Source organism: Lathyrus oleraceus, chromosome 7 (genome assembly GCF_024323335.1).
Source record: "Lathyrus oleraceus cultivar Zhongwan6 chromosome 7, CAAS_Psat_ZW6_1.0, whole genome shotgun sequence".
Lineage (NCBI taxonomy): Eukaryota > Viridiplantae > Streptophyta > Magnoliopsida > Fabales > Fabaceae > Lathyrus > Lathyrus oleraceus.
In genome coordinates, this window is record NC_066585.1 from 233,062,610 (window position 1) to 233,085,384 (window position 22,775).

At 37.9% G+C, this 22,775-nt stretch overlaps 1 long non-coding RNA gene and 1 other non-coding gene across 2 annotated transcripts; one reads left to right on the forward strand and one right to left on the reverse strand.

Annotated features, from left to right (window-relative positions):
- The first annotated feature begins 3,354 nt into the window (after positions 1 to 3,354).
- On the forward strand, positions 3,355 to 4,959 carry LOC127106604 (uncharacterized). Its single transcript, XR_007795426.1, has 2 exons — positions 3,355 to 3,448; positions 4,432 to 4,959. It is a non-coding gene; the product is annotated as an uncharacterized LOC127106604 (long non-coding RNA).
- Positions 4,960 to 6,631: 1,672 nt separating this feature from the next.
- Positions 6,632 to 6,738, reverse strand: LOC127108796 (small nucleolar RNA R71). The gene has a single exon (XR_007796307.1). It is a non-coding gene; the product is annotated as a small nucleolar RNA R71 (small nucleolar RNA).
- Between the last annotated feature and the right edge of the window lie 16,037 nt (positions 6,739 to 22,775).

Genomic DNA, 22,775 nt, shown 5'->3' on the forward strand with positions numbered 1-22,775 from the left:
TATGATTCTTCAGAAGGAGCCAATAACCCGTATTGGATCTCTCTACTGGTGGAGGGCTGAACAACTGTCTTTTGTGCTTGCATCACATACAACATTTCTACCAGGAAATTTATCATCAGCATCATCCTCTTCATTTGTACATTGTGGCACAGTTCCACAGATCCTCTACATCATAAAATACACAAAGTAACACAAAACAAAATTAACACAATATGCACAACAAGTAAGCATATAACTCTTCAGATAACACAATTCTCACTCTCACATACCGCATATAACTCTTTTAATTCATCAAATTCTTTCTTTTGAGTATCTATCTTCCTTTAAACCTCTTCCAACGTTTCATTTTGCACCTATTCCAATTGCTTCTACTAGTATATCATGTCGTGGTTCTAGAACAAAAGGTACCTTCACGGGTTGAGTTAACCAATGAATCCTACACAACATGATAAGACATGCATTGTTAATTTCCAAAGCGACTCATGGAGGCATCTGAAGTGTAGTCTACATACATATGCACATAAGTCCTACTTACAATTCTCTTAGCTACCAATCTGGAGGAATCTGAAGTGTATTCTCCATTTAGTCTCAATTGAACCCTCTTCCACTTCTCATGTTATGATGATGGAGATGGTTCCCGATCACGACTCATGGAGTCCCCTCTCCTAGTTGTTGTCTTTTTTTAGCAATCATGGTTTTCTCAATTTTCTTATATCCCCCACGAGACAATCTATGGTGGTATTTATTTTTGGACTTGTTCAACTTTCCCGCTTGACTTTTAACCTATTATAAACATAGGAAAAATACTAACGTCCATGGTTTATCCATAAAGTTATCAGAAAATACCACTGGTGCTAACCATGAACTCCTCACTACTACGAGACTTTACAAACATTTTCCAAACCTTCTTACTAAGATACCGATATTTTACCCACAACCACTCAATATTAGGCTTTGGCTTCATAATGTAGTCACTCGTGAGTCATGACTTAAAACTTCTCCAAGTCGTACCATCATAAGTTATCCAATTTTTTTTTAACTTCGAATCATCACTAAATTCAAACATCAACTACACGTTTAAAACAATAGTAAGTATGTATCAATGTTTATATAACGTAATATCGAATAGATAACAATTGAAATTACTACCTGAATTTCTGCCATATGATATTTTTCACCTCATATACATCCTTCTAATTATCTAAAAAAATGTTGACTTTGCTACATCCCAAGAACACAACATAACTCTTAAACAGCGAAGAATTAGGACCATCCAGAACAATATGAAAAATACAAAACTCGACCTGAAGTTTAACACCCGAATTGCGGACTTTTGTTAGTGTAGCCATAATTGTGGAACCTCTTTATTTTTTTATGTGTTCTCCTACTACAAGTTGCGAATCATTTGGCATGGTTTCATTTATATGTGTAGCTTTGTCGTTACTAGATGAATAAGAGGCCATCTATCAAGACATAAGCATCAACAACAGTAAGCAAGCATCAACAACATCAATAAGCATCAACAATAACAAATACATAAGCATCATCTTCAATAATAAGCATCAATAACGACAAAGATATAAGCATCAATAACAATAATAATCAACAACAACAATAACAACATTAAGCATCATCAACAATATTAAGCATCAACAATAACAAATAAGCATCAAAAAAAAAAAATACATAAGCATCAAACAACAATAAGAATCAACAACAACAAGAAGCATCATCTTTAACAAAGCATTAATCTCTTTCTCAATGACTTCTTCTTCTTAGAAGGATTTTAAACTTCCTTATGAGATAGTGAAGCAATTGTCTTTCTCTTATTAAAGGATTTGAACATTTCAGTAGGATTATTGGGTAAGTCTATGTATCTTATAACCACTCCTTCTTTGAATGCTTGTTCAATGTATAATCTGATTACTTCAGGATTTTTCATCTTAGTGATGACATGATAATCCTCAAGATAATCAGGATTAGTACATCTAACTAAGAGAGGCACTTTTGAAGTCACCACTTCACTTTTCTTCAGAAGCTTCATGTTGGCAAGAACATAAGAAGATAAAATGTTCCCATGGATATCCTCTAGATCCTCATTGTCAGGAAAATTTTTAAGGGCATCACTAGACGGCCCTGATAAAATAGTTCAGACAATAGTCTATCATAGGGCATATTCTTCTTATGATGCTTTATGCTCTCCTTGATTGCCCCATAAAGATGATTGTAGATGTAGGTAGAGAGATTTATTTTATATTCATTTTTAAGGTAGAAGATGAAGTGATTATGATCCCACAAAATCTGATCAATGCTACTTTCTCTGAGGATCAAACAACCAATAAGAATTTTGAACAGTAGCTTAAAATCCTTTTTCATGTTCTTGACCCTTCCAAAGTTAGAAGAACACAAATTTCCAGAGTTTTCAAACAAACATATCTTGATGGCTTCAACTTCAAGACTATTTTCCTTTGTATTCAAGATAAACCTTCCAGAGTTTGGTACCTTCAAAAGCTTAGCAACTGTCTTCTGAGTGATGACAACTTCAACACCTACGACTGCTGATCTAATCTCTACTTCTTCAAACCCACTTCTTCTCTACTCTTTCATTTCAAAGAGCTGACATTCTCTACCAAAAGACTTAGTTCCACAGACGCATAATATTCATCAAAAACTTCAGCTCTAACCTAGAAATCTCTTACTAGATGAGGGTAAGTTGGTCCATTCGACATATCAAAGAATGAACTCTTGTAGTCTGAAGAAGCTCCAAAGGTCACACCCATTTTGATTAAAATAGTTAAAGTCAACAATTTGTTGCACCAAAAGCTTTAGATCATTCTGATTGATATCCATGGTCTTGGGTTTGATAGTCAGACTCTTGCCAGATTCGACAGTCATGTGTGCTTGTTTAGAATGTGATGAGGATGCCATTGTAGAAGAAGTTTCTAGGGTTTCTAGGATTTTATTTTTGAAAAGGGTTTTTTCATGGGAGGTTTGAGAAAATAAAAGTGGGGAAAGTGATATATATATATATATATATATATATATATATATATATATATAAAGAGAGAGAGAGAGAGAGAGAGAGAGAGAGAGAGTCTGGTATGTAGTGATTTTGAGTGTAAAATAATTTTAATCAAAAATATAAATACATAAACAAACAGGAAAAATGAATATTAACTGAGACATAACAACAAGATAAGATGAGTTTTTACCTAACAACAATAATCCATGTGTCATTAGACATTCCAGATTTATGACACATAAGAGGACAGGTGTCATAGGTAGAAAAACAATTTTGTCCACTTGTGTGCTTATCAAATGAGGATAACTTTCTTCTGAGTTTCAGAGGCTAAGATTCTTCATAGGCTATTATACATCAGAATTTGATTCAGAGCTTCTGATTATAGTAGCTTTTGAACATCATCAGACTCTGCTATTCCAATCAGAAGTAAGCACTGGTCTTTAAAATATAAAGATGCTTGACTCAGATATAGAATAAGATTCTTTTCCATTCTGATAGAAGTAGAATTAACACAATGAAGTTTAATTCTTCTTTCATAAATAGGAAGCTCTTCTGACAGAGAAAACAAATAGGATTAAAAACGAATGCATAAAAACATATAGATATTCATACCTTTCTTTGTGCAACTTTTAATCTGTAATTGAGATTATTCATGAGGAACACATTATTCCAACAATACTCTTCAAAAAGTCATCAGGAATATTCTTAGATTCTGAAGCGGCTCAATAAACTTTAGATATGTATCAAGAGTCTGAAGCACCAGCACTTTAGGACAACCTCAATCTTTCCAGTACCAATAATCTTGCCTTACTGGTTTCTTCTAGATTCCATATTTCCTTCCTCCTTCAGAGTTAAGATTTGGAATATAGGCCTTCTTCTTGTTGTAATTTGTAAGAAACCACTCTTTTGTATCCTCTGAATCTGATTTAGAATCAACTTCTGATTTTGAGTCTGAAAGAGTTGAGGCCATCAAAGCAAGGTTAGCTTCTTCTTTATAAACTTATTCTTCATTGTCAAGCTCTTCTCATGTTTCCATGATACTTTTCTTGAACTTGCTTTTGAAGTTGTTACTCTGGAAGCTTTCCTTTTTGTTTTTATCCGTTAGAAGATCAAGAGAAATAACAATGAAATGATCATGCTTCTTGTAGTTGAAGCAACCTTTTTGATCATCTTTATCACTTATAGAGCTTGACTCTTTAAAGCCACCGCTTCTACCAGAGAATATGTTATTCTTCTTGGCCAAGTGTTAAAATCATTTTAGGATGAAAGTCATTTCATCATCATCAGATTCTTCATCAGAAGCTTGATAACACTGAAATTTACCGTATTTTCGACTCCGATTTCACATGCATTCTAGTTGTTTTATTGTTATTTTGTTGTGTTACTGCTATGTTTTCCTTTGTTTTCAGGTTTTTACTTTAATCGGAGCCCCGATCGAGAAAAGGAGTGAAAAAGAGCTAAAAACCCTAAAATTCAGCATTTTGTACTTGTGGCCTACCCCATGGCTGGCGCCATAGACCCTGCCATGACGTGTCCAAGCTCAACTTCCCTCAACTGCCACGTTCCCCACTACTTCCACTAAGGCGCCTCAGATTGGCCTTGTTGCGGGCGCCATGGCCTTGTGGCGGGCGCCACAAGAGGAAAAGTTTTCCCTCCCATTTTCAAGTTGAAGGGCATCCTTATCATTTCCATCTTTTTACTTGCTTATAAATAGAAACTCGAAATCACTTTTACAATGATCCAAACTTAGAGCAGAGGCAAACTCAGAGCAACTTTGTTTCACTTAGGCATATATTCAGTATTATAAAGTGGTAATCGCTTCGCATTGGAGTGTTACCACAATTATGTAATCAAGTCTGTGATAGAGTCTGTAATCGAGTTTGGAGCACTTTGGAAGGAAGTTAATCATGCCGCCATTTTCATTTCCGCTTTGCAAATTTATTCAACCCTCCGATTGGAGTAGGTTTTTATTACTTGTCTTTATCTTATTTATTTTCTCGCACTCGCTTTAAATTATTTATTTCCTCGCACTCGCTTTAAATTATTTATTTCCTCGCACCCGCTTTAAATTATTTATTTCCTCGCACTCGCTTTACTTTGTTTATTTTCTCGCACTCGCTTTAAATTATTTATTTTCCCCACACTCGCTTTACTTTTATTTATTTCCCGCACTCTCTTTACATTATTTACTTTCCCGCACTCGCTTTACATTATTTACTTTCCGCACTCGCACTACTTTTATTTAAATTAATGCACTTTTATTTTACCATGTCTAACTAAATTTATAAGGTTAGAATGTAAGGATCGTAATTGAACCGATAATCCGTACAATTGTTCGTAGAAACACTTAAGGGTTATTTTAACTTTCAACTTAAGTTTTCCCGCACTTCAATTTCGTTGGGTAAGATCGAAAGCCGTCCAACGTCTATCTAAACTTAATTGTTTTTAACTATTTTAAAAACAGCGAAAGCGCTTTGTTTAGTTCATTAGGAGTTTTTAATTTAAGAAGAAAAGAGATTTTAAAACTATTTTCGGACGCGTTTATAAGTTTAGAGTCTGGTTCGTAAGAACCTCTTTTGGTTAAGAAATCCAGGTTATAATACTTTTCAACTTAGTCAAGATACTATATTTCTTAAAAATAGGTTTACTACTCTAACGCAATGCGCGCCTTTTTATAAGTGACAATAAGAGGGTTTGATTAGGGAGTACAACTCGGTTCTAATTACGCGAAAGCGACAGTTCCTGTTAAATTAGTTCTTTTCAAAGTAGGAAACACTGCCCATAAGTAATTCTATTAGCAAGTACTTGGATTATTAATTGATTACGTGAATTACATTCGACCCTGTCTTTATCAATTAATCTTTATTCAACACTTTACTTTTCATTGCACACTCCAAAAACACCTATTTTGATTGCCTTTGATAAACACCATAACGATAGATAACGATAGATTGACACTTGGTCTCTGTGGATAAGACAATCTTTTATATTACTCTGACGCGTTCGTATACTTGCGAAACACTGCATCAAGTTTTTGGCGCCGTTGCCAGGGACCAATTTCGTCAAATTTCATTTTCCTGTTGTTATATCGTTTAGACTTAGGCTATTTCCCGCCGGTCAATGCGAAGAACTCGCAGCACCGGAAGTTTAAGCTTAGTATACCCTCTGGCGGAACCTGAACGTTACGCTCGCGCACGTTTATTCTTTCATAGGATTAAGAGAGCTATGGCCGAAGATCAAAACCAAAGACCTCTTAAAGATTTCTCTCAACCATCTAATGAAGAACCTAGTTCTAGTATAGTAAACCCAACCATCCCAGCTAATAATTTTGAACTTAAATCATCCCTGTTGCAACTAGTGCAACAAAGACAATTCGCAGGTCTCGCTACTGAGAACCCAAACCAACATTTAAAAATATTTCTTCAATTAGCAGACACCTTTAAAACCAATGGAACTTCTCCTGAGGCAATACGTTTAAGATTATTTCCTTTTTCCCTCAGAGATAAAGCCCTATCATGGTTAGATTCCCTTCCACCCAATTCCATTACGACTTGGGATAACCTTAGAAGAGTATTTCTTGCTAGATATTTTCCCCCGAGTAAGACCGCCGTTCTTCGAAACCATATAACTAGATTTACCCAAAACCAAGGAGAATCGTTGTTCGAAGCTTGGGAGAGATATAAAGAGTTGTTACGAGCGTGCCCACATCATGGTTTAGAAAATTGGTCAATCATTCAAACCTTCTCTAATGGACTTCACTATAACACAAAGATGACCATCGACGCTGCCGCAGGCTGTGCTCTGATGAACAAACCTTATCCTGAAGCTAGTGCCCTCATTGAAGATATGGCTCAAAACCATCAATCATGGGGAGTCGAACGAGCGACAGTTGAGAAGAAGGAAGCCCAAGGAGGAGTGCATGAACTAAGCTCTATAGACATGATGCAAGCTAAAATGGACGCATTAGCCCTTAAGGTCGAGCATATGTGCATAAACCCGAATGTTGTAGCCACAGTTTCGTCGGATTGTGAGATATGTGGGACCAAAGGACACCAATCTGCAGAATGCAATCTATTAAACGAAACCCACTCCGAGCAAGTGAACTACACCCAAGGGAACCCATACTCGAATACCTATAACCCTGGATGGAGGAATCACCCGAACTTCTCCTATAAAAACAATAACCAAATCCAAAATAATGCACCTCTGAGACCTAGTTATCAAGCCCCTAGATCGAATCAACCTATGCAACCTGTGCCACCAAAGCCGAGCCTTGAGAAAATTATGAAATTTTTTATCACAGCTCAAACCCAACAAAACAAGGAGTTCATGAACTAGAACATTCATGTTAACGAATTAATTACTCAGTTAGGAACCAAGGTTGACCAAATAGTTACTCATACCAAGATGCTTGAAACCCAGATCTCTCAGGTAGCTTTAAACCAAGCCCCTCAGACTACACCTGGAGGACAATTCCCTGGACAACCTCAACAAAATCCGAGAGGACAAGCCAATGCCATTACCCTACGAAGTGGGAACGCTTATGATGAGCACCAAACCCTAGATTGAGTGAACCCGAAACTTCTAAGGAATGTACCAAACCCACGGACGAAGTAAAGGAACCAGAGGAACCTGAAAACCAGGAAGGTCGAGAAAATGGAGGAGAACCTAAAGATAAAACTTTCGTACCACCCCCGCCATATAAACCACCTATACCATATCCGCAAAGACTCAAACGAACCCAGATCAATAAACAGTATCAAAAATTTATTAAAGTTATAGAAAAACTTCATGTAGAAATCCCTTTCACAGAAGCCATCACCCAAATACCTTCTTATGCAAAGTTTCTCAAAGACATCCTTACTAACAAACGTAGACTTGACGATCCGAAGCCTTTGGAATGTAATGCTATCTCCGAGGATAAATTAGCGAAGAAAGATAAAGATCCTGGAAATTTCTCTATTCCTTGCCTTTTGGGTAATCATGTCATCGAAAAAGCTTTTCTAGACTTAGGAGCTAGTGTGAGCCTAATGCCTTTAGCAGTCTGTGAGAGGTTAAACTTAGGAGAATTACAGCCCACTAAGATGTCACTTCAGTTAGCCGATAGATCTGTTAAATATCCGATAGACATTTTAGAAGATGTCCCTGTTAGGATAGGTCAGTTATTTATCCCTACTGACTTTGTTGTCATGGACATTAAAGAGGACAATGATATACCAATCCTTCTAGGTAGACCATTCTTATCGACTGCAGGAGCCATAATAGATGTCAAGAAAGGAAAGTTGACATTTGAGGTAGGTGACGAGAAAATAGAATTTATACTTTCGAAATTTCTTATGGAACCTGTGATGGGAGACTCGTGTTATGCCTTAGATATCATTGATGAATGTGTTAGAGAATTAGAACAAAAAGAAATTATAAAAACAATTAAGTTACCATCAACTCTCATAAGGGAAGATGATGACTTTAAGAAACCCTACATCGATGATAACCTTTACGAATGTTTATCCCTTACCCCAGATCATATGTCATGCCCTAAGAAACCAACTTTAGAACTTAAGGAACTGCCTAAGAACCTGAGATATGAGTTCTTCGATGAAAAGATGAATCGTCCAGTTATAGTTAGTGCTACCTTGAGCCAAGAGGAAACGAACCAACTTTTAGACGTTTTACGAAGATATCCCTCAGCCTTAGGATATAATATCTCTGACCTGAAAGGTATAAGCCCATCCGTATGCATGCATCGAATTTCGCTCGAAGAAGATTCAAAACCCTCCAGGGAACATCAGAGAAGAATAAACCCTATAATGAGTGATGTTGTTAAAAAGGAAGTTCTTAAGTTACTTGAGGCAGGTATCATCTACCAGATCTCTGATAGTAAGTGGGTGAGCCCTGTGCATGTAGTACCTAAAAAGGGAGGCATCACAGTCGTGCAAAACGATAAAGGCGAACATGTAGCAAAACATTTAGAAGGAGGATGGCGGATGTGTATAGATTATAGAAAATTAAATAAAGCAACTAGGAAGGATCATTTCCCTTTACCATTTATAGACCAAATGTTGGAGCGTCTAGCCAGACACTCTTACTTCTGTTATCTAGATGGATACTCTGGATTCTTCCAAATACCTATCCACCCCGAAGGTCAAGAAAAAACTACCTTTACATGCCCTTATGGAACTTTTGCCTACAGACGAATGCCATTCGGCCTCTGTAATTCCCCAGCTACTTTCCAACGCTGCATGATGTCAATCTTTGCAGATTACCTAGATGGTATCATGGAAGTGTTTATGGATGATGTCTCGGTTTGCGGATTTGATTTCCATAATTGTCTTGCTAACCTTGAGAAAATCCTGGAGAGATGCGTGGAGGTGAACCTTGTGCTAAACTGGGAAAAGTGTCATTTCATGGTGACCGAAGGAATATTTTTAGGACATATAGTTTCCGAAAAAGGTATAGAGGTAGATAAAGCCAAAATAGAAGTTATAGAAAACCTAAAACCACCAAAAACCATCAGAGAAGTCCGAAGCTTTCTTGGACACGCTGGATTCTACCGGCGTTTTATTAAGGACTTCTCCAAAATAACTAAACCTTTAACTGGACTTTTAATGAAAGATGCTGAGTTCATTTTCGATGAAAAATGTAATGACGCATTTAATCTTTTAAAGCAAGCATTGATCTCAGCACCTATTATGAAACCGCCCGATTGGTCGGAACCTTTTGAGATAATGTGCGATGCTAGTGATTATGCAGGTGGAGCCGTTCTAGGACAAAGGAAAGATAAAAAATTACATGCCATTTATTATGCCAGTAGAACCCTAGATGCTGCCCAACTTAACTATGCAACAACTGAAAAAGAATTACTCGCTGTAGTTTTCGCTATAGACAAATTTAGATCTTATCTAGTAGGAGCAAAAATTATAGTTTACACCGATCATGCTTCCATTTGTTACCTATTAAGTAAAAAAGATGCCAAGCCCAGGTTACTCCGATGGATTCTATTACTACAAGAGTTTGATTTAGATATAAGAGATAAAAAAGGCACTGAAAATGTAGTAGCTGATCACCTTTCTAGGCTAGAACATCTAAAACCAGAACTAGTACCCATAAATGATGATTTCGCCTATGATAGACTGATAGCTAGAGTAGAAACCATTGAAGATAATAACCTAAGCCCTCATGAGCATCCCCAAAATTCCTTAGCAATAAGTAATGTACCCTGGTATGCAGACTTCGTTAATTACCTAGCTGCTGATATAGTACCCCCTGATCTTGACTACCACCGCAAGAAGAAATTCTTCCACGATGTGAGAAACTTCTATTGGGATGAACCGCTCCTTTTCAAAAGGGGTAAAGATGGCATTTTTCGCCGTTGCGTTCCTGAAGAAGAGGTAAATAGTATTATCGAGCATTGTCATTCTGCAACTTATGGTGGACATGCGAGCACCTCTAAGACATACGCCAAGATTCTTCAAGCTGGCCTATTCTGGCCTACCATGTGGCGTGATGTCTATGCTTGCATTGTCAAATGTGATAGATGCCAACGCACTGGAAACATTTCAAGGCGTGATGAAATGCCTCTAAGAAACATTCAGGAAGTAGAACTCTTTAACGTATGGGGTATAGATTTCATGGGACCTTTCCCACCATCCTTAGGGAACAGGTATATCTTAGTAGCTTTGGACTATGTGTCTAAGTGGATTGAAGCTATAGCTGCACCCACAAACGACACTAGGGTAGTGACCAAACTATTTAAAAACTATATATTCCCTAGATTTGGAACACCATGTTTAGTCATAAGCGATGGAGGATCACACTTCATATCGAGAATATTTGACAAACTTTTAAGAAAATATGGAGTTAGGCATAGAGTAGAAACACCATACCACCCACAGACTAGTGGCCAAGTAGAAGTATCTAATAGGGAAATAAAACAAATCCTAGAGAAAACTGTTTCTATTTCTAGGAGAGACTGGTCTCAGAAGCTTCAAGAAGCATTATGGGCCTATAGAACCACTTTCAAAACCCCTATAGGAACTACTCCTTACCAATTAGTTTATGGAAAATCCTGTCACTTACCATTCGAATTAGAGCATAAGGCCTATTGGGCCATTAAAACTTTGAATTTAGACTACATAGCCGCTGGAGAAAAGCGTACCCTAGACATTCATAAACTAGAAGAACTTAGGCAATCTGCCTACGAGAATGCAAAAATATATAAAGAGAGGACAAAAGCCTATCACGACAAAAGAATAGTAAAGAAAAACTTCAATATAGGCGATCCTGTTCTCCTTTTCAACTCTAGGTTACGACTCTTCCCTGGAAAGCTACATTCAAGATGGACTGGTCCTTTCGAAGTATCCGAGATTCTGAGATCCGGAGCCGTAGAAATCAAGAACGAAACCTATAGTCCATTCTTGTAAATGGACAAAGACTGAAGCTCTACGAAGGAGGAGACATTCCAGCATACTACTCAAGCCACACCCTGATTGATCCGCCAATTCCTACTACTACAGGTGTATAAATTCTAATCGTCAAGCTAATGACGTTAAACAAGCGTTGCGTGGGAGGCAACCCATGGTTTTTCTTTCATTTAACTTTTTCGCATTTATTTAATTTAATTTTATTTTATCATATTTTGCATCGAGACTAAAAATTTGAATGGTTTGCATTTTCAGGATCACTTTCTTAACTTTTACAGGATGCAGGATTTCAATGATATGCACGTGGCCTATAGAGATAATGCTCAGAGAGAGCGCTACATCGCTCTGTATCAGCGCCCTATGGCACCCACACGTTATCCTGGTCAGCACTGTATGGAGGCACTGGGCATTGAGCCGAGTATTCGATTCCTTAGCCACCAGCTTCACTGGGACGAGTTTGCTGATGACTTGAGTAACACCTATAGGAACCTGACATTGGAGTTCCTGAGTTCATTCGACTATGACCCATACTCTGGACCAGATGGGTATGCTGCTTTCAGGCTCTTTGGAGTTGAGTACTCTTTCAGCCAGAAAGAGTTCGGCGACCTATTGGGTTTCCAGACCACTCCTGATGTTATCCCGGAGACACCTATGGGATATTTTCTGGGTAAGGAGGTGGAGAAGTTTTGGAGTGATATATCAGGTGGCGGAAGCCAAGATCCATCTATGCAGCTATCTCATGTTATACATAACCCCGCCTTTAGATACTTTCAGATGATATTAGCACATTCCTTCCTGGGAAGACCGAATGCAGAGACACTACTGAGTGAAGAGGAGATCTTCCTATTATTTTGTGCATCCCAGTCTCGCCCAGTAGCATGTGGGAACTTTTTGTTATACAGTCTCAGCGGTGTCTCCAGATCTACCGAAGGAGTCATCCATGTGGGTGGGATCATCACGCAGATTGTTGTCGCCTTAGGTCTGTCTCGCAAGCTGTCACATCTTCGGATCTACTGTGGGTACACTACCATGGACATCGACTTCTGTTTGTCCAAAGGGTTGATGAGGAGAGCCTCTTTCCACCCATGTCAGTTCCAATTGCTGGTCGACAGCGAGGCTATCCATTATTTCACACTGCCAGATCCTATGATGACCAGTGTGCATGATCCAGCGAATTTGAGTTATACTCTAGAGGGTCAGGGAGAGACCGTCGAGGAGCCGAGATCACCACCCATTTTTGAATACACGCCTACACCACCATCTCCAAGGATCAATGTTTTCTCTAATAATCTTTCATTGCAGACCCCCGACATCCGCACTCAGATTGCTGAGTGTCGTAGAGAGATCGCAGAGCTTAGACAGGAGGTGGCTGACCTCACTTTACAGATGGGAGTGTCTGATCTCACCCATGCTACTGAAGCCGACTGTCTATATCAGGAGATCGCAGAGCTCAGGCAGGAGGTAGCCATGCTCCGTGGATCCTCTCAGGAAGACGACATCCCTACTATATGATCTCACCATTCCATCTTATTTTATCTTTCTTTTATTTTATTTTTTTCTCGTATTTACATAACTCATCTTATATTATCGCATTTGGAATATTATATAAACTATGTCTATACATTAATACTTCTACTTTTATCTATATATGTCTTATGTTTGTTTTATTTGCATTTTTTATTTTATTTTAGTTATTTATTTATTTATTTATTAGTCTAAATTTAATTTTTGTTTTATTTTATTTTTACTTCTATAAAAAATTATGCAAGTCAATGATGCTAGGAAAATCACAAGACAAATGCTATCCAGACCCCTCAAAGCCAAAAGACAAGAGAAGCCCAAACCAAAGGACCAAAATCCGGCCCAACCAGATTTTGCCTTGTGGCGCCCGCCATAGGCCCTGTGGCGCCCGCCACAGCGTCTGTAAAAGGTCGGGGCAGAACCCCTTTCTTCACCATTTCACACCTTACAACCTTCCAAACCCATTTTTTCACCTTGGAAAAACATCCTTGAACCCATAAAAAGCTCATACCTTTCTACTCACCACACCGTACAAATCATTTTTCCGATTTCCATTTTCATTTTCATCCGTCGGATTTCGTAAAAATCCAACCTTTTCACATTCCACTTCATCTTCTTCGTCACTTTTCAAGATCTTCCAAATGGAGTTTAATGGATTCATTCTTCGAGGAGGGAAACCGGGGGATAGACAAAGAAAAATTATCGAACAGTTGCAAAATCGGGAGATCCTTCCGACAAGGTATGTTGACGAAAACTGTCTCTACACTTTAGGTATCTATCATAGCATATTTCATTTATTAGATAACTTAGGTTTGCATAATTTATTTTCCAACAAAGAACCCACCTATGAGCGATTGACAATTGAATTTTTGAGTTCCTTAATCTATATTGTCAACCCTAACACTGCTAGCACAGTTCGTACTGTCAGATTTAGAATGTTTGCTGTTGAATATGAATTCAGTACCGACGAACTAGCCAGCTTGTTAGGAATCCCTCATGGGGAAGGTGCTATTTGTGAGGCCCCTTTGGATTCGAAGTGGTTAGTTGAGGTATTTTCCTTCTGGGAGCGTTTATCAAACACTTCCATAAACTCTTTTGAAGGAGTTCTTGCCTCAACTATCCATAACCCGGCCATCAGAGTTTTTAGATATTTGTTGGCATGCACTATTTTTGGCCGGGAGAATCCAAATAAGGTTAATGCTAGAGAGTTTCTATTTTTACAAGGAAGCCTCACAAATAGACGAATTAATTCGGTCCCGTTCATGTTTTCTCATATGACTTTAACTTTGAATAAAGCGGGACCGATTTCTTTTGGTGGATTGATTACATCTATTGCTCGGGCGCTTAACCTGAACAATGAGATGGCTACCCTAGACCCCTTACCTCCTCGCACAATTAACCTAAAATTTCTGAGAGACATGAAATTATGTCGTTTGAGGAGAGAAGGAGGCTATTTGCTTATGGTTCATGGTGTAGCCATCCCATCTGTTGTTTTACCGTGCACTAGACGTACAAATGTACGAGATGAAAGGAATTGGACCTACGCTTTAGATGCTCCACCTGTTTTGGGTCCTCTTCCTCCTAATATTCCTGATGAGGCAGGACATCACACTGATGATGAATATGATCAGAGAGAGAGATCTCCCGTACCCCATGTGTCCCCCCATCATCCTTCACCGCCACACACCGCACCATCTTCTTCTTCTGCAGGTACCACTCCTGGCTTTTATATTACGGGGGAGATGTGGCGTGACCACATGGCTAGAGAGCAAAGGCGTGACGACCTACTCTCTATGATCCAACAACAGCTGGCGAATAACATGAGCTTCATACAAGAGTCGCAGCGGAGGACAGACAGGTCCTACGACACTGTTCTACAGTCCCTGCAAACGATCACAGATACACAAGCCCGTCAGTAACACTACCACCAGAGACATATGGCACTCATTGAAGCCACTCAAGGTTCCATTATGGGTAACCTTCGAGAGGTGAGGACCGTTCAGGATGCCCTGCAGGCGAGGATGGATCAGAGAGACCGTCGTCGTACCCGATCCCGTCGTCCACCTCAGGATGGCGAGGGCACTAGTGGTCAGCAATAGGTTGTCAGGTACCTCTTCCCTTATCTTATTTCGAAACATTGGGGACAATGTTCGATTTAAGTGTGGGAGGAGACTCTATCGTCTTTTCTTTATTATTTTTCTCGTCTTTCCTTTATCGTTTTTCTTTGCTGTTTCTAGATAGTTTATTTATTTTTATTTCCTTTTAGTTGTTTATTTTGCTTTTTTAGTACAATGCATGAGTCTGACGAGTCACCAAATATAGTAGATCTTTAGTACAATCCTACCTCCCCATACCTTTAGCCCCACCGAAAAAAAAATTGCAAAAGAAAATAGTGTTATTCCGAAAGTTTTCAGGTTTTAAAGACATGTTTTGAGTAAGGATGCGGTGACTTGGGAGAACTTTGCGAAACATCAGTATTATTTTAGCACCATAGACTTCGTAAATATAGTAACCACTCTCGAAACCCCATATACCATAACCTTAATCATCATTTCCGTATAAGTCCTCAGTAGTTTATCTCAGCAGTCAGCTCCGGCCTACGCATCCTCTACGTAGGGGACCGATGCAAATAAGTGAATGATCCAGCAAAAAAAAAAAAGAAAGCAAAAAAAGGCAACTCCGGGATAGGTGACCCTCACAAAGTCATTTAAACCAAAGAATTGTAAAAATTTGCTACAAAAAAAGAAAAAAAAGTAAAAGAAAAAGAAAAAAGAAAAACTTACCCACTGATAGTTGGTTCAGAGGTATCTGGCACTGAACTCGGTCGGGCGGATTACGATTCGATCCCCCACAACTACAGTTGGGTCCAATAAAAGGGTTTACACATATTTATGTGCCAGAAACCCCATGCTCAGATCATAATCACTAACAGGCCACTCTACTATGAAGCATGTACGGATAACGGGCTTAATGTGATTGCGCCTGAATGAAGAGGACACAAAAAGAGATGAAGAGGCAGGCCTAGGTATTGTGGGATAATATGGGTTGGTTAATATAGGAATGAAGTTTATGTCCGTATTTTGGGATTAGTGTCATCATGATACCCTTAGTTCACTCAGTTAGTACCTATCACCGCATCCCGACCTGAACTTAGAATTTTTACCTGAAGCACTCGTTCGCACCAATTTTTCTTTTATGAGCTTTTTAATTCTTTGCTTGAGGACAAGCAAAGGTTTAAGTGTGGGAGAGTTTGATAACACTAAAATTTACTGTATTTTCGACTCCGATTTCACATGCATTCTAGTTGTTTTATTGTTATTTTGTTGTGTTATTGCTATGTTTTCCTTTGTTTTCAGGTTTTTACTTTAATCGGAGCCCCGATCGAGAAAAGGAGTGAAAAAGAGCTAAAAACCCTAAAATTCAGCATTTTGTACTTGTGGCCTACCCCATGGCTGGCGCCATAGACCCTGCCATGATGTGTCCAAGCTCAACTTCCCTCAACTGCCACGTTCCCCACTACTTCCACTAAGGCGCCTCAGATTGGCCTTGTTGCGGGCGCCATGGCCTTGTGGTGGGCGCCACAAGAGGAAAAGTTTTCCCTCCCATTTTCAAGTTGAAGGGCATCCTTGTCATTTCCATCTTTTTACTTGCTTATAAATAGAAACTCGAAATCACTTTTACAATGATCCAAACTTAGAGCAGAGGCAAACTCATAGCAACTTTGTTTCACTTAGGCATATATTCAGTATTATAAAGTGGTAATCGCTTCGCATTGGAGTGTTACCACAATTATGTAATCAAGTCTGTGATAGAGTTTTTAATCGAGTTTGGAGCACTTTGGAAGGAAGTTAATCCTGCCGCCATTTTCATTTTCGCTTTGCAAATTTATTCAACCCTCCAATTGGAGCAGGTTTTTATTACTTGTCTTTATCTTATTTATTTTCTCGCACTCGCTTTAAATTATTTATTTCCTCGCACTCGCTTTAAATTATTTATTTCCTCGCACCCGCTTTAAATTATTTATTTCCTCTCACTCGCTTTACTTTGTTTATTTTCTCGCACTCGCTTTAAATTATTTATTTTCCTCGCACTCGCTTTACTTTTATTTATTTCCCGCACTCGCTTTACATTATTTACTTTCCCGCACTCGCTTTACATTATTTACTTTCCGCACTCGCACTACTTTTATTTAAATTAATGTACTTTTACTTTACCATGTCTAACTAAATTTATAAGGTTAGAATGTAAGGATCGTAATTGAACCGATAATCCGTACAATTGTTCGTAGAAACACTTAAGGGCTATTTTAACTTTCAACTTAAGTTTTCCCGCACTTCAATTTCGTTGGGTAAGATCGAAAGTCGTCCAACGTCTATCTAAACTTAATTGTTTTTAACTATTTCAAAAACAGCGAAAGCGCTTTGTTTAGTTCATTAGGAGTTTTTAATTTAAGAAGAAAAGAGATTTTAAAACTGTTTTCGGACGCGTTTATAAGTTTAGAGTCTGGTTCGTAAGAACCTCTTTTGGTTAAGAAATCCAGGTTATAATACTTTTCAACTTAGTCAAGATACTATATTTCTTAAAAATAGGTTTACTACTCTAACGCAATGCGCGCCTTTTTATAAGTGACAATAAGAGGGTTTAATTAGGGAGTACAACTCGGTTCTGATTACGCGAAAGCGACAGTTCCTGTTAAATTAGTTCTTTTCAAAGTAGGAAACACTGCCCATAAGTAATTCTATTAGCAAGTACTTGGATTATTAATTGATTACGTGAATTACATTCGACCTTGTCTTTATCAATTAATCTTTATTCAACACTTTACTTTTCATTGCACACTCCAAAAACACCTATTTTGATTGTCTTTGATAAACACCATAACAATAGATAACGATAGATTGACACTTGGTCTCTATGGATTCGACAATCTTTTATATTACTCTGACGCGTTCGTATACTTGCGAATCACCGCATCAAAGCTTCATCATGAGTGGCTTCTTTATGCTCCCTAGTCTGAGAAGATTTCTCAGACCTCCCAATTGAATTTAAACCAATTATTTTAAATTACTTTAGAGTCTTATCTTTATTTGGCTCCAGATCATGGCTTTGTATATTTCTAACAAGACTTTCAAGACTTAATGTGTTTAAGTCTTTAGCCTCTTGAATAGCAATAACTTTGGGTTTGAATTTGGTAGGAAGACTCCTAAGTATCTTCGTGACATGATCTGATGTAGCTTCTTGAACTTGAAATCTTAAGAACATAGTTTCAATGTTCTCATCATCTTTCATTATGAAAAACTCATATTGTTGAACGATAAGATCTTCTTTAGCTTCTTGAACTTGTAGATTACCTTCATATGTAGCACATAAAGATTTAAATATAGTTTTGGCATTTGACTTATCATTAATCTTTATGTACTCAGAATGCAACAAGGCATGAACAAGAGTGCCTCTCACTCAATGATGTTTTCTTTATATCTTTTTCTAAGAAGGAGTGAGAGACTTTCTATCAGAAACCATTACGATTCCATTAATTTGAATGTCAATGCCATCTTCCAAGATGTCCCATAACTCATCATCCAGGCTAATGATGCGAGTGTGAATCTTACTCTTCCACCATTCAAATTCAGTAGAGTCTCCAATGAATGTTAGTGGTCTAGCAATATAGTTTTTTTAACCAGATGTACTTTGATCATGTTTATTATTACCACGAGGAATACCACCATCAAGACTGTTAACTTCAGGACCATCACGCATGATGAATGGAGTATTTTTCTCAAGATCTTATTTACACCACTATTAAGTGTAATAGTACATATCATGCTCTGATGCCAACTTAAGGTGAGAAAAATACACAAGAAGGGGAGGTTGAGTTTTGTATGTTATTTCTTTTTTAACTTCTGAAAAACCAGCTTCAGAATCTGAATATGTTCAGAGTCTGAACGCAGAGTTAGTTTACAGCAGAATGATAAACAATAAAAAATAAGAGTAAAGCACACACAAAGTTTATCCTGGTTCCTCTCCTAAACTCAGAGTAGTCCAGTCCCCTTTTCTAACAAGATATTTCCACTATAATCAAACTGATTACAACTTTGCTTAAGCAAACTAGCCAGAGACTTCCACTAACCAATAACACTAGAAAAAGACTTCCGCTCAAGCAATCCTTCAAGAGACTTCTGCTCAATCATACCAGAAAGAGACTTCATTGCTCAAGCACACATGCAAGAGACTTCATTGCTCAAGCACACATGCAAGAGACTTCATTGCTCAAGCACACATGCAAGAGACTTCATTGCTCAAGCAACCTTGTAAGATACTTCCCCTACTTTAAAAAACCAGTTTAATAGAAATGATTACACCTAAACTTTGATACAAAATCAAAAGTTTTACAACAACCACAATGATTCTTAACACTTAATATTTATAAGATATACAAAGATAAGAAATATTAAGAGTTTTGTGCAAATAAATAGATGAAACTTTAGCTCAAAGTTTGTATTCAATGTGTTCTGTTAGATTGTGTAGTAGTTGTTAACCTTTCTTCAAATATTCAACTCCATTTTATAGAGGTAGAAAAAAATTGTTGGAAAGTTGTAGGCACAAGAGAACTTTGAAATGCAGTAGCTCCAAGAGAGAGACGTTGGAAGATGAATCTTGTTAAGATCTTCAACCAATGTGTAATAGCATAGTCCACTGCATCTCTTTTCCATCCTAGGTATAAACTATACGAGGGGGTGAACTAGAGAATTCACATCAGATTTTTTTGAGCCTTGTACTAAGGTACTATAGTTGACTTTTCCCCAAGTCAGGTGTTGACAAGATAGGTCTGTTACGGTGACAAAATACAGACCAAAAGCTGAGAACCTTAATTCGAGGTCTCTAGAGTCTGAGTTGTCACCAGAGACAGAAGAACCATGATTAGAGTCTGAACCTTCAGAAGCTGAAGCACCACATTTAGAGCCCAGTCCTTCAGAGTCATTAGATTTTGTTCCATCAAAATCTGAGACATTTAGCTTGTCAACAAATGATTTCAGCAGAGTCAATTATGAGTTGAATTTAAGCTTTATGGTCCTGCATACTTGAACATATGTTAGTATACCCAATTGTTCTTTAAATACTTTGTTATCATCAAAATCCAAGGGATATAAACAAATCTTGTTCCAACAGTGATCACAGAACACCTCAAATCTGGAGCCAAACAAATAAGGTCTCCAAATCTTTTACACAAACAACACTGCAGCCAACTCTAGATCATGCGTAGGATAATTCCTTTCATGAATCCTAAATTTTCTATAAGTGTAAGCCATAACCTGGTCGTTCTACTTTAACACACCACTTAGACCTATCTTTGAAGTATAACAATACACAACAAATGACTCACTTGGATTCGACAAAATCAACATTGGAGCACACGCCATTTTCCTCTTGAGTTCTTGAAAAATTTCTTATCAATGCACATCTCAAACATAGGCTTGACCATTTTGAGTCAAGTGAGTCAAAGGCAATGCCAAATTTGAAAAGCCTTTGATAAACTTCATGTATTAACCAGGCAAACTAAGAAAACTTATAATCTCTATAATATACCTCAGAGTCTCCAACTATAACATAGTGTCAATCTTCGAAGGATCAACCATAATACCACCACTCAAAATCACGTGACCAAGGAAACTCACTTCTCGCAACCAGAACTCGCACTTGGACAGCTTCGCATATAACTTCTTCTGTTTCAAGGTTTGTAACACAACTCTCAAATGCTTCGCATGCTCCTTATCAGACTTCGAGTATATCAAGATGTCATTGATGAATACCAACATAAATTGATCTAAGTATGGATGGAATATTCTATTTATGTACTCCATGAATACTTCATATGCATTAAATACTCCAAACGACATCACTGAATACTTATAATGATCATGCCTCATTCTAAACGCAGTCTTCAGAATATCTTCTAACTTCACATGAATCAAATGATAACCCGTACACAAATCAATCTTACTGAACATGCAAGCACCAATAAATTGATCCATCAAATCTCCAATCCTCGGGAGTGAATACATATTCCTAGTTGTCACTTTATTCAGTTGTCGATAGTCAACACACAGTCGCATGTTACCATATTTCTTCTTGACTAGAAACATTGGTGCACTCCACAATGAAACACTTGGCCAAACAAACGTTTCCTGAAGCAACTCCTCTAACTGTTTCTTCAGCTCACTCGGCTCAAAAGCAGACATTGTATAAGGAGCCATCGACACCGGACTAGTACCAGCTACTAGGTTTATAGCAAATTCTACCTCACACTCCAGCGAAAAATCACTAATATCATCTGGAAACACCTCTGGAAAATTACACACCACTGGTAACTCACCAATCGCATATTTTCTTTTAGCATTCATAGAAGCTAATATTATAAACACGTTAGCCTCATCCTTCACGAACTCGTCCATTTTCTTAGCAAACACGAATCTGATGATAACATGTACACAAATCAATTTTACTGAACATGCAAGCATTAACAAACTGATCCATCAAATTGTCAATCCTCGAGAGTGGATACTTATTCTTGATCGTTACTTTATTTAGTTGTCGATAATCAACACACGGTCTCATACTACCATCTTTCTTCTTCACCAACAATACTGGCGCACCCCACGATGAAGCACTCAGTCGAACAAACTTCTTCTTAAGTAGCTCTCCTAATTTCTTCTTCAATTCACTTAACTCTGAAGGAGACATCCTATAAGGATCCATCGATACCGGACTAGTACCAAGCACTAAGTCTATAGAAAACTCCACCTCGCGCTCCGATGGCAAATTACTTATATCTTTTGGAAACATTTCCGAAAAATCACACACCACAGGAAACTCACCAATCACAACTTGTTCTAAGTCTTGATCGAAGCTAGTAACATAAACACTTCAGTGTCATCCTTCATGAACTCGTCCACTTACTTAGCAGGCACAAACATATCATCACTTGTGTTAAACTTTGGAAATGACACTGACTTGTTAAAAAACCATCACTCTTGCAACCAGCGACACAATGAACATATTATCTGCACCTGAAAGATCACAGAGAAGAAGAAGCTTCTCCCCAACTTGTTTCACTCCCGCTCCTTCCGACAAGCGGTTAGAAAAATAAATAAGCACTGATAGTGTTTCACACACATGTCGTATAATAGGGAAGAACAATGTTACAAAACCTAACTGGGCTGACCGACTTGCTTTGATACAACTATGTAACACCCTAAACCCCTAAAAATGAAATAATGTGAAAATAAAACAATTACACAACAAGGGTGTCACTTAAATACAACAGAAATCTGCTCCACAACACGGGTTATTCGAAATATGCATCAATAAAAACACATGTCATCACATGTTCACCTAAACACGGCTCATCGTAGCGGAATCATTTAATGGAAACAATTCAACATTTAAATAAATCTCACGACATAAACATGGTAATGGAAAAATGCCTCCAACATCATCAACATAGCAATTAATAACAAAATCAATCGATTCGTTCACCCGCCTAGTGTTACATATCAGAGCAACGAAATACTAAATAAACGCATAAAATGGGAAAAGGAAGAACAACCTCTACGTCTTATTTCATCCTCTAAGCAGCTACTCAGTTATCTGCTCGTCTGTACCCCAAAAAGGAGCACAAAACCACACAAACAACAAAGGAGTGAGAATACACTCATAACAATTAATAGTGCAAAAGTATGCAATGGTAGCCTAACAAACAACAACAATTATTCAACACAATCTAATTTCATACATCACCGAAGCATTTCTCAACC